This window comes from Tyto alba, unplaced genomic scaffold, assembly GCF_018691265.1.
Source record: "Tyto alba isolate M040663 unplaced genomic scaffold, T.alba_DEE_v4.0 Super-Scaffold_49, whole genome shotgun sequence".
Lineage (NCBI taxonomy): Eukaryota > Metazoa > Chordata > Aves > Strigiformes > Tytonidae > Tyto > Tyto alba.
In genome coordinates, this window is record NW_024881325.1 from 2,755,945 (window position 1) to 2,768,987 (window position 13,043).

The following is a 13,043-nucleotide window of genomic DNA, read 5'->3' on the forward strand; positions in this document are numbered from 1 at the left end:
GAGCCCCCCAGTGCCAGGGGCTGCTTGTCTCTTCCATGAGCCTTCAACCCTGGGGCAACCATGATCTCAGGTGGCCTCACACTGCCCTGGGAGAGGGCTGTGCCTGCCGGAAAGTTCCCCTTCCTCCTCTGTCCCAGGGCTGAACTGTAGTGAGGTGTTTCTTTTCTAAGTTGTATGCAGATCCCTAGTGGCAGAAAGAACCTTGACTCTTAATTATTCTGCCTCTTATCTCCTCTTAGATGTACCAACAGCCTGGGTGTTTAGAGTAAGTCTCTGATGTAGTGATATGGTCTCTTGCATTCACTTTTGTTTAGCTTTTCCCCTCATTCTTTTGCATTAGAAATTTGGATTTCCTTCCAGCTCATTGGCATAATACTAGCCTTGCTTTTTGCTGGAAGTGACGTGTTGCTTTTAATAACAGGGGCCTGGATTTAATATCCCAAGAGGTCCTTTTTCCGATTCCATGTTCATATAGATCAGGAGCTAAAAGAAAGAGACTTCTGAAAGGGGCTTTCGAAAAAGTGGGTTGTTTTCTCCTGCTTACATTATTGTGGTCTTTTTGTAAGGAATCAAACAGTTGAAACAAACATATATCCCACTTAGATATGAAGACATCGCAGCTCACTTGTGACCTGGATCCACTCCTTCTTCTGTTGAACATCATTAGAGCAAGACTAGACCCTCTGAATTACTTTTTCATTCTTGTGTGTTACGAACCTAATATATTATTCATGAAAATTAAGCTGTGTTAATTACATCTCCTGGTCTGCTTTAAGAAAGATATACATTCCTGTCTGTCTTGTCTGCTAATGAACTCTGTGGATTGAATCCAAAATCAGGGGGAAGTTTAAGCACTGTCGCTGATCCACGCACGGAACTTGCCCTGACTTCATTGTCCAGATGTGACCCCCAGGCTTCCCGCGCAGGGGCGGCTGTGGAAGTAAATGTTTGACCGGGACACGTCACTGACATTTACTGCTGGGTGCACTAGAGCCTGTGGCTTTCATCAGTGTGGTCTCATTTTTATGAATGAAGGCAGGCAATGCCTGCCGAGCTGTCCAAACTGGTGCCAGGATTCCAGTATTGTAGAGATGTGGGTGGAGACGGGAGCGTGAGAAGCGCTTCTGCGCTGGCGGTCCCACCGTGGTACAGCTGCATGTCCAGCCCTAGGCGTGAGGGATGGTCTGGGCTCAGGGGATCCTAGAGAGAAAAAGTCGTGAAGAAGTATGTCACACTCTCCTTGTTGTGAAGTGAAGGCTGAAAAGGTGTCTTTCCTCACATCATAGACTCTTTCCTGCCTGTTTTAGTAGGATTTTTTTTTTCTTTAATTCTTAGCATGAAAGTTCTTTTAGTTCAGTTCTGGTTTTTACTCTTGACTCTACTGGAGACAAGGAGCTCATTTTTTCCTGTATCCACAAAACCTTTTAGTAACTGCTAACCCCTTACACCTGTATATGTATAGTCAAAAAAGGACCTTAAAGTGGTTTTGTCTAGACTTGTGATGGAGGGAGAGAGAGAAAGCAATTCCTGGGGCATGGATACATGACTTTTTGGAAGTAGAAAATATAACCAGCAAAGATTATAACCCCAAGAGAGCTGGAAGAAGGGGTCTTATGGGTGTTCTTAATCCGTCTCACTGCAAAGTCAGCCAGGTTAGCTCAAACCACGTTTGTTTTTGACTCAAATTAGCTGAGTCTGCACTGGTGCAGTCAATGTTCTCTCTGTCCCTCCTGCCAGACATGCGGTGGGGGACTACCAGCCAGCTGCTGGTCCTCAGCCAACTCCTGCTATAGCCACATCCAGGAGAGAGTGTCTGTGTGTCCCCCAGGCTTTGCTTAAATGGGAGCCGAGCCATTTGTCCAGTATCAACGTAACCATGTTTGTCAGACAGAATCAGCTTAAGATGTGCCCCTTACACTCACGTTCATGCTGTCCTAAATCATTTCAGCTTGGTACCTATCCCCCAGCTCTTAGCTCAGGTCCCATTAACAGTTCTTTCTGGGAAATTTCACAGGTCACTGGTGCTCTGCGACAGCCATCACGAGTAGGACCGGCTGAAATCCTTCAGGTGTCTTCTGTGTGGTTCAGATTGAACAGCTATTTTACCCACAGAAGGACAGACCTGTTCTTCTACCTGAGAATTTGTGAACCGTTTAGGATGATACTGGATATGCATGCATGGACAGAGATTTAGAGGATGCCTGTGAGATTTGAATTCCCATTTAAATTAAAAGGCAATTTGTTGTCTGTGTTTCTGTGACAATCCCATTTGAAGTGTTATAGAAACAATTTCTAGTACTCTTGCTTTTCTGTACTGTGCACTGGGCTTTGGAGGCCAGGTGTCTTATAAAAAAAGAAAATTAAGATAGAAGCTGGAAAAATAGTTTTGCTGGTGTCATGACTCTTTAGATAGGAGAGAGACGGAATACATTTAAAACTCTGAAGTGTTGTGCAGCCTGAAAACTTTTCACAGGAGAATGCTACTTTAAATATACAACTGGAATGAGAAAAAAAAATTACTTCTGCAAATGATGATATTTTTTTTAAGAATTAAAACCAACTGTTTAGAAATGATTAATTATTGTAGCATGTGAGTGCTGTAAAGTTTCATCTATTCACAGTAGTATTTCAAATGATTTAAAGTTGTTTGCTCAAGGTTTGCTTTTACCATGTCATTAAATGTCATGGATTTGTTCCAGCTGTCCTCCACCAATGTATCACTCGTGATGGATTTTGCATGGGAGCAAGCTGCCAGATTTTAGTTTTGATACCAAAGCCCAATTTGATTTTATTTTTAATATAGTTTTGCTTTGCAGAATGTATTACTGGTTTTTAACCGAGTTGGCAAAGAAGATGCTAGCAACTCGACTGGGCAGAGTTATTGGACCTGGCTTGCACCTTCTGAAACCCCTTGGCACTGCGGCCAAGGGTGGGCATCTGTGCAGGTAGCTGACATCTCTGCCCACTACCAGACCTTTTCCCCTGGTAGCGGCTGTGCCCAGTCACTGCCTCCCACTGCTGTCACTGCCGCCTGGCAGGAGGTAGCAGTCCTCCTCTCTACTGACTGCATAGTTTGCATGAGCACTTCCTAATTTGCTTTAGGCAAAATCGAGTGGATTATCTCAAGCCACTAATTAGACTAGTGAAGATAATCCTGTTGGCTTTTGGGTTTGTCTCCTTCCTTCCTGAAGTGAATTAGGGAGCACTGTGAGAGGCTGCTGGACCAGCCACATCTGAAGGGAGCTGGGCTGTTGCTGGGCTAAGGACAGGCAGCGGGAGGTCTCCTCCCCAGCACCACTGCGCCTGGGAGCGAGGATGGTCACCCCAGGCTCACAGACAGCCTAATGAAGCCATTAGTGAAGGAGAGTGGCTTTCTTACGGAGCTTCCGAGGCTTGCCCAGGGGCTCTACCAAGTCTGTTGAGGCTTATTTTGTACTTACTCAATTTTCATAACCAGAACGCTTACATTTGGTAGCATGTCATGTTTTCCTATTCTAAACTAGTCAGCCTTGTGCATGGAGCTCTGTCATATAGTCAATATAACATACCATCTGATGATCTTGAAGGACTGGGTATGCTTAATGTATGAAACTTGTGTGGCCACTTGGAAAGGATATAATCTGATACTGTACAGAGCAGAACGATTTGGGGGATTACCCCTCAATTCTGAATTGGTAAACAGCGTAAATGGATCTGCTTAGGAAGAGGAACAACAGTATGCTCTGAAACATTAGTTTGCCTTTAGAACAAAACCAAAATGTAATCTACTTTCTGACATGCCATTTGGTTCCTAGCATGGCTGCTTGCATATCCAGGAGGATATGTCCCGTGGAAGGCACATAAAGGTAATAATTTGCAGGCTTCTTCTAAAATGCAGACATTAATAACAACAGCACATGATAAGCAATCTCTCTTTTTTTAAGATTTTTGCATTTTTCTCAAAGTGTTGACATAGTACGCTATACCCTGGGGTGTTGCAAGCATCTGAACGTTTAGGATGAGTAAAAGAACAAGAACATATATTAATGTCTCTTCAGTTTGGGCAAACAGCTTAACTTGAGTGCATTATTTTTATTCCTACATTTAAATAGAATGAACTAAGATGCTAGTAATCAAAAAAGAAGCTCACAGGTATGTACTTACGTTTATGAAAATCCCTCCTTCTGTACCGAGTGGAAAAATAAATTGTTGCTTTATTATGTTTATAATGAAGATGAAGCATACCTCTAGACTAGACAGTTGCATGTACTGAATTCTAATTCTTGGTTACATTTCTATAGTTTGTGCTTGCTTGCCTCTGAGGATAGAAATAGCATTTTGTTGTATGCTTGTGTAGTGCTGGGCACTGTGGGACTCTTAACATGCAACTAAGGTTCCATGTGCTGCCACGATTCTAATATGTCTGGAAAAAATCCACTGAAATAGGTAGTGAAGTATGTCAAGCAAACGTGGGTGTTTTAAATAAAATAGTCTCCACTGGATTTAAAATGAAATGTTTTCATTTCTTTATAAGCCTGCTTTTCTAAAACTCATTGAAAGAGGCTAAGTAACATCTGCCATCAGCAGCACCCTCATGTTTGGGCCCTAGCCCTGAGAGCACAAAGCACATGACATTCATATTAGTCACTAGGATGGGATGCAGAGCTAGGTGCTCCCAGGCAAGCGCTCGAGCAGGAGCAGAGCCCAGGATTTGTGTAATAATGCCAGTAACAACTTCTAGTTGGTTTTCAATGGCATTTTTTCCTGAATGGGTAAATTAAGTAGGTCTCTTTTCCTCATTAAAAGAAAAGCTAAGTTAAAGAAGAAGAATGTTTTCTGCAAATCATGTCCTGTTTCCATCCTCATTCAATTAGCACAGATTTTAAGTTGCAGTGTGAGTGTCGCCCATCTGACCTACCTCCCCTCCCCTTCCTAATGACACTGATATTAGAACTATGGGAAAACTCAGACTGTTGGCAAAATGGGTGGAAAATCAAATGTTTAATGTTTTGCTTGAACATTTTGTGGTTTCTCCTGAAATTCTTTGCCTGAAACAAAGGATGTTCTTTGTTCTTTTTTTTTTTTTTTGGGGGGGGGGGGGTGTTGCTTTTTATTTGAAAAAAATATGCAATGTCATTGTGGATTACAGAAGAAATAGCATAAATTCTCTACATAATCTTTTTAAAAAAAAAAAAACAAAAAAAAACTGGAAAAAAGGACAGTTACAAACTGCAAAAAATTATCTGTTTTGATGGTAAAAAATGGTTTGTTGGCAGATTCTTAAAAATGCATTCAGAATCAAAATGTCAGTAATTTGGAAAAATCTTGAAGTAGAGTAATTTCACATGACCCCCTCTTGGACGCTTTTAGGTTTTGCATTCTTTGCTCCAGCGCAATTCCCACTGAAGAAATACTTCAAAAAACAAGATTATGGATTCTTTTAAAGATGTCGTTCCTTTGCTTTTTGGATACTGCACTAAGTTGTATTTATATATCTTAAGCTTATCCTGATTTATATGATCAAAATTAAGCATTCATGGATTTGTTTGGAGTCTCGAAAAGATACGAACTGAACCACAAGATAGACGGCCACTGCTTTGCTGAACTTGCTGGCTGTGGGTGCCCCAGCTCTTCCAGCTGGGTGCTGGGCTGCTATAGCAGTGTGCTGCCCTCTCTCCCAGGCACCCAGCCGGAGCTCCCGGTCCCGGGGCCGTGCGGCGCTGTGGGTGCTCCCCGGCCCTCCTCACCATTTACAGGCCTGAGGAGCAGCGATGGGCGCAGGGGATGGGCTGGAGGCAGTGGCCGGTTCCCTCTGCAGAGCTGCATCTGGGAAGGGGGGGTGTCTGCAGCCTGGGGTGCAGAGGAAAAAGCAAAGCCTCCGGAGCAAGCAGTGAGGGGGATGGGGTGGTGGAGCACCACACTTAGCATGCTCAGCACCTGCACAGTGCCCAGTACAGGGCCTCTGAGTGCTAAGGGAATGTCTGAAGCATTAAAAAAAGATGGCTTTGTGATGATGTGGGTGAAAGGACCTTCTGGTCATGTATCTTCTGCCCTTTGAGCCAGTCTGGCTTTTCCTGTGATGCAGGCTTGTGCTGTTAAGTAGCTGCTAGTTGTCACTCAGAGAGTATTCCTTTGTTATTTCAGAATTACTGAGACACTTAATTGGCTGTTCATTAACTGCCTTAGAGAAAAATAAGATCTGATTAATCATCATTTCAGCAAATCATAGCCTGTTCTACCAGCTAATGAAATTAGCGGTGAAGAGCTGGCTTCCTGCAGTTAGCAATGACCTGCCCCAGCGCTGCAGCCCTCAGCGCCTGGCCCTGACCTGGAGGGCTTGAGGTGGGCAGAAATCAGAGGGGTCGCCGACATGAATCGGGGAGGGGGAGTGTAGACTCCCACATTAATGGGGTGACCACGGAGCACTGCCCAGGGCACAGTGGTGATGATTCCTGTGCCTGGCAGAGGTACGAGTTGACATCAACGCAGGCAGCCAGCAAAAGAGACATTTATTGGCCACAATTCCTAACCTTTGAGATCACTTCTCTTTCTTTTTGTTACTTTTTGTAAGCAATCATCCTTATAACTGGTCAAGATCAAATTTCTGAGCTGAGATCTTGATTTCATCATTGAAGAATGCATATTTTTCTCCGAAATGGTCCTATATAGAACGTTATTTCAAGTTACAGACATGCTGATTTCAAACATAACTGGGTTTAGTAAATTGTGCAATAGGGAAGATGCAACTAGCACCTTTGCTTTAGAATAAAGGTCTAGAGTTTGAAGAAAGGACATCTCTGCAGATGCATAATGCAATCATTAGAAATCCCACACAAGGTATTTGCAGGTGTTACTCATAAGGCCAAGAATTTAAAAAGCAGGTTCCTTGCATGAAATTGCTTTGCCTTCTTCTGGCCGAGAGTTAAAGTTCCCCCAAAGCTTTTCTGTTTTCTGCCATCTTTGTGTCTTGGATCCTCCCTTTTCCAAGATCCTTGACTGTTGCTCCCTTTTAATCTCTTTTAGGGGCCCTTTCTCAGCTGTTTTAAAGCAGCTATATCTGCTCTTCCCCCATCTGCCTAGGGTTGGCAGACAGAATAACAGAAGCCTTCCATTTCTTTGGCAAGCAGGGCTTCTTCAGCCTCCCTGTGTGATATGATTTAGCAGTGTTTGAGAGATTGGCAATGTTGACATTGTGATTATGTGGAATTTCCTTTCAGGAAAGTTGGGGAAAAGCACAACCATTGACAATTTGCACTTTACCCTTTTCAAGATGTAAGCATTCAGGAAAAGCCTACACCAGATTGGTGCTAGTTGTTAATCACCTGGGCTTCCGTGTGCAGTGCTTAGGACCTGATGCTGTGGTTGGGGCTGGATGAGCTGGAGTGACAGGACGAGGACTACTCTACCCCTTCTCCTCTGCACTTTCTCTGGTCTATATGTGTTTGGCAGCTTCGCAACTGGTTTAACTCTTCCCTGTGCAGAATTTGGGAAGGAGAGTAATTTCCTTCTTCTCAGAAGTGTAGTCTTTGTTAGACATGATGATGATTGCAAATGCAAAATAGAAATAGATCAGTAATGGTAGAAGACTACTAAAAGGAGAATTAATTTAAGAAAGTTTAGAGGCTTTTTTTTTTAATTATTATTTAGTAGTAGTAGTAGTAGAAAGGTTTCTTCTGTTAGAAGAAACTGAGATTGTTTCTCACTTAGCTGATGGCAACACTGGAGAGGAATGCAGCCCAATCCACGTAACATCTTTGTTGCCAAAGATCCCAGACCAGATGCCCAGGCTTTGCTGGGTCTCAAGGGGCCGCACAGAGCCTTACCAGAGCTGCCTCAGTGGAAGGCGTTGGTGTTGGCCATGGAGATGGTGGTGGCCCTGATAAAAGAGAGCTGGCCTCCTTCGGTGTGGGGGCTATGGTCCCCTCTGTGCTGGGCACCTGGGGAAAGGGAGACAAGGGCCTCAGGTGCCCAGTGAATCCCCATCATAGGGTTTGGTAGGTGGGAAGGGGCTGTTAAACAGCCCCATTTGGGTGGAGGAGGTGGCCCCAGTGCTGCCCCGGCTGTGCCTGGGTCAGGCGGCCCAAGGCACCGCTTTGAAATGAGAAGCAGCTTCCTTAGGCATTGTGGGGGGTAAAAAGTGAATTAACCATATCATAGGCACATGGTACTTCCCTGCTCAGATTACACTACAAAATCTGGGCAGTTCCTAAGATAGAGCTGGAAAAGGGGATTTGGGAGTGTGAGCAGCACTTGGAGCAGAGCACAGCTGACATGGCTGGGAACAAAAGGTGATAGGAAAACTCACTGCATCTACATTGCTGCACATCCACAGGTCAGCAGAAATCCTTCCTAACTGGACATTTGTTGCAAATTTACTGGGGGAAATGTGAAATAACTTTGTTTGAGTGCTGGCTGTGCTTTTTTGTGCCTTGTTTTCTGCTAGTTGCAAAGATTGTATCTGACTGTTTCTCTTTGATTTTGTACTTTGTTTTCCAGATTTGCTTTCTAACTGTTCGTCAGACTCTAAAGCTCTTGTTAAATATCTTTTGTTTGATACATTTTAAAGACTTAAGTAGATAGGGGCAGATTTGCTTTGTTAGTTAAGACTGCTAAAGCTGTGTCTACTCTGCTCGTGGACAAAGCTTTTTGCAGTACGGATTTTTTTTTTTTTTTTTTTTTTTTGCAAAATATTCCATAAGCAACACATATGTTTGTGCTATTAGTCCGATCTTCGTGAACTTTTTTTTATCTTCTCCTCAGAAGTGAGCCTCTCACAAAACAAATTATTTTTATTACCGCTTCTGGCCTTTTGACTGGGAATTCAGAGAGCATTTTACCTCACATACTGAAGCGAAAGTTAGGTTTGCTTTTGTTAATGTAAGTCAAGAAGTAGCAATGATTCAGTGTGACAGGCTGAATGTGAGCCATATGAGCTGAGCTGCACAAGCGTAAAGGATGATTGTGCTGCAAAATATCTCCAAGTAATTTAGATTTTGACACACTTACCACTTCTCAAGTTGCATTTCCCCCTCCTCGCCACTCCTGCCCTTCCCCCACCGTCCAGGATCTGATGTGATGGAAAAATATATGCATTGTCTCTGGGAGTAGTAATGGTTGGGCTAAAAATGCTTTGCTTCTGCAAATTTTATTATAGCAATGTGAGAGCTTCACAAAGAGATTATAATAATTGTGTACACTTGCATACATAGTCTTAAATAACAACTTTGTAGGCTTAAATAGCTACCTTTTCAGATGATAATTCTTATCACTTAGAGCCTGTAAATGTCATCTACTTAGCCATTTCACTAACGGGTTTTGAAAAGCACTGGTGTGTAGTAGTTTTGTGATTTAAGAAGTGTAACTTTAGCATTGAGCCGCTGGAGCACAGCTCACACGCAGCTCCCGGCGCGTGTGACAAGAGTTGCATGTTAGGGAGGACTGCTTGTCCCCAGGAAGCCCAGAGAACCGGGCAGAGTGCCACTTGAGTCCCACTCTTGGGTGGAGGATTTTATAGTGCCATTTTTTTCCAATTAAGCACTACTGATTTCTTTTGTGCATTTTTATTTTTTTGTTACAGACTTTTTTTTTTTTTTTTTTAAATCTGTGGTTTCTCTGTATGAATGGCAAATGAAGGCTGTTTTAATGTTGAATCAAATGATACATACTCATAGCAGGATTTTGTGTCCAGCCTTTTTATTGATTAAACATTTGCATGTCTTAGCATTTGGATGTAGGAAGGAATTGAAATGGCAGTTCATTTCTGGCTAGGGTCTCTTACCAATGAGTGAAAGGTGGGGCAGGCATCTTCGTGTGTATGTGTGTGTGAGTGTAATGTATTAGTGTAACATCTAGAAAATAAGACATATTTTAATGGCTCTTAAACTTGAAGATTGGATTCTGTTCGCTTAGGGAGTGTATAATGCAGATACAACAAACACATACCAGGGTAAATGAGAACAGAATTTGGTTTTTCAGTGATTCTGTTCTAACCCACTGGCTCAGTCCAAGCCTCCCCCTGAAGTTATTAGAAAGGACCCTGCTGACACCGATGGAAGTGGGGATAAAGCCGGGCATTAAGATGGTCTAGATTGTGACACGCCTTTGCTGTTTAATGTTGAATGTGAAGTTTTTAAAGAATCAAACCAAAAATAATACATTGGATACTATTTTTAAGGCAAAATCCCAGAAAAATGTCTGTCATCATGTTCCAAACGATTCCTTGCTTCACTTTAACAATGTATGTCCATAAATTAAGACCATCCATTATATGGTCTTAATTTATGGAATGTTAAAACAGTTTTGGCATTACTGTGCCCCTGCAGGAAGAACAGATGGTACTTTTGAATGAGTTTTGCTATGGGATAAAATGTTCCAGGTCTTCAACAGATCATATCCATCTGTAAGAAGGGAAGATCATTTGTGTAAAATAAACAGGGTTGAGTCAAACAACTTGAAATCCTCTGCTGAAGGAAAAACAGTGCCTGTAGGTTGAGGTGGTAGTACGCGTTGGAAGGAAATGTGGAAAGCTATCGCTTAACATCATATTAAAGGTGAACAATTATTTTGGTTAAGCATCCTAAATGGGAAATCTTATATATCAGGACTTGGAAGGCAGTGGTCAGTATGTAAAGAGTTAATATATGCTGACTGTAATCTGTGTATATAACAAGAGTATGTTACAATTATAATCAGATAGATTGGCTATGTCTTCCATCTTGTCTCCACACAATAAAGTTTTGTCTTGTTTGATTTGTAGAGCTTTGGCTCTCTGAGAATAGTGTGGAAGCAATGAAGACCCAGATCCTGACAGTCCTTATCATGGCAATGTATCAAGTAGACAACCCGGCAGAACTGAGCGGAACATCTCCATCATGATGCACATCTTGCACTCTCCATAAAAGTTAGTCTTACAAGTCAAACAGAGGATTGGCAGAATTGTGAGAAGTTGTACCACTTTCCTTCTCCATTCTTCTAAATGACCGGGAACTGCTAGGATGATGGAATTGGTCACTTTTCAGAGCTCTGCTGTGATTCTTCCAGTTGGCCTCTCAGGGAATGATTGTTTTCTCCTTACTTGGCCTCTGCACTTTTGTGGTCCACATTTGGTGAAGGAATATCCCCTTCAGTTTATCTGTTTTTCTTACAATTCTATAAATTTTATTCATATTCCCTGTAGAGTTCTCCTTTGCAAATTGAAAAATTACAGGCTCTTGAGCTCTATCTACCTGCAAATAAGGTAATTAATCATGTGAAGTCCCTGTATGGTGCATAAAGACAAACTCACAATTAGGGGACAATCTATCCATCACAAACAGGTTATCAGTGATATTAGTTGCCCTCTGATGTTTTACCCACTTCTCCACTGACTGTAGAGGGAGCTTCATTGTGAGGTGACTTCTACAAAATGGAAGTTAAACTGAATCTGTGATCTCAAGAGAATTAAAATTCATGGTCCCTTTTGTTCTATTCCTGTTCTTTGAATACCCAAGATCACTGTATCAGCAGCTTGCTTTTAGAATCAATTCTGCAGAGTTGTTTTACCTTTATATTATTGGGAATCTGGTGAAAATCTTCCTTCTCCCAGCCTCCAAAATCAGTCAGCTGGGTGTGAACGTCTGACTGGGCTGCCAAAGTGTTTAAGATCATGCTGGGGTGAGGCAGGGTCATGCCACAGGAAGGCTCTCTGCAGGTGCCTCTTTCTGCCGGACGGATGCATGTTAGCCCAGCCTTGGAGGCTGCATTTGTGGAAGCAGTAACAGAGGAATTTGAGAGAACCCTGGAAAGCTGGAATACCTCTCACTTCACTTTCTTTACTTTCCTCGGCGTTTGGGATTTGTTGGGGTTTAGGTTTTTTTTTTCTGTTTTTTTTTTTTTTTCTTTTTTTTTTTTAACTTTTTTTTAAATACCAAATGTTTCTGATTTTGAGAGAATTTATTTTGTCTTTTGCATATTAATAACTTTGTCATCGTAATTTCTCTTGCTAGTCATGTGCTGGACTGTGCATAACTAGCGCAGAGGGAGGGAGTATCAGCTCATTCTGCTTCTGTTGTATTAATGATTTCTTTCCCCTTGAATAAATCATCTTTACAGTTGTAGGATTTCTTCAGCTGGAAAATAAAATAGCTTCCTCCCCTTCCAGGAGAAAATTGACCAAACGTATATATGTATTTTAATGTACCAAGACCAAACAAATTGTGCGCACTAGTCAATACCACCTTCATGGATTATTGTTCATTGTAATGAAAATCAGATTCAATTTACTGTTTGGTTATTGTGTTCAACAAAAACAAGATGTTGTGAAAGGAAAGTAAGCATTCTTGTTTAAATTATATGCACCTCTATAAGGTAACATATAAAAGTATTCAATCAGCATTTTATGTTAGTGGGAGTACCTGCATGTACATAACAATGCAAAAATAGTGCTCTCATCAGTTGGTTACTCTGGATTCTCTCTCCAGCATCAGAGGAATACCTGGGTGTGGCCTGACACGAAGAGCAAAGTTTACATCAGTGTTTTCATTTCCCAAAAATGTTATATGAGAATATTGGGCTAGCTTACTTTTCAGTACATTTGAAAGGAGCTGCCTTTTTCTCAGAAATGTTGAGGAAGTCTGGTTGGTTTCTTCAGTGAGGGCACCTGTTCTCTTCTGCGAAGCAGTTAAAGTGAAATTTCCATTTTGTTAGATATCCTAAAAACGTAGTATGTTCCCCATTAGAACAAATCCAAATTTCGTAGCATTAGTGTTTATGGATTGCTGAGATTTCAAATTTTGAATGTTCTGCCTTTGTTGCAAGTTATCATGGGTTTACTTGTGTTTGTTCATGTTCAGTAATTTAAAATATTCAGGAATATGGGTTTCATATTGACACAGCAGATCATACCAGCTTCCTGTGGTAATAGAAAATGTAATGTAAAACTTACAAAGTAAACAAGCTTTGCTCCTCTAATGTTATTCTGATTTGTAGGGTAAATATGGTACAGAACCACAAATCACTATGAACACAAGAACTACATACGTATATCTGAGGGTAGTTGTCTAAATGTTTTTAGACATACAGCAAAC

The 13,043-nt window shown here is 41.7% G+C and overlaps 1 protein-coding gene across 4 annotated transcripts in view; it reads left to right on the forward strand.

The window, feature by feature from the left end:
- Window positions 1-13,043, forward strand: part of FBLN2 (fibulin 2) — a 106,632-nt gene that overhangs the window by 3,404 nt on the left and 90,185 nt on the right. The window contains exon 1 of one of the 4 annotated variants that reach the window (XM_032995815.2): window positions 8,206-8,311. The exons of the other annotated variants lie outside the window; for them this stretch is intronic. The gene's annotated coding sequence lies outside the window, so the exon portion shown is untranslated. Of the gene's footprint in view, window positions 1-8,205; window positions 8,312-13,043 lie in introns of those variants that run through there. 4 annotated transcript variants of the gene reach the window in all.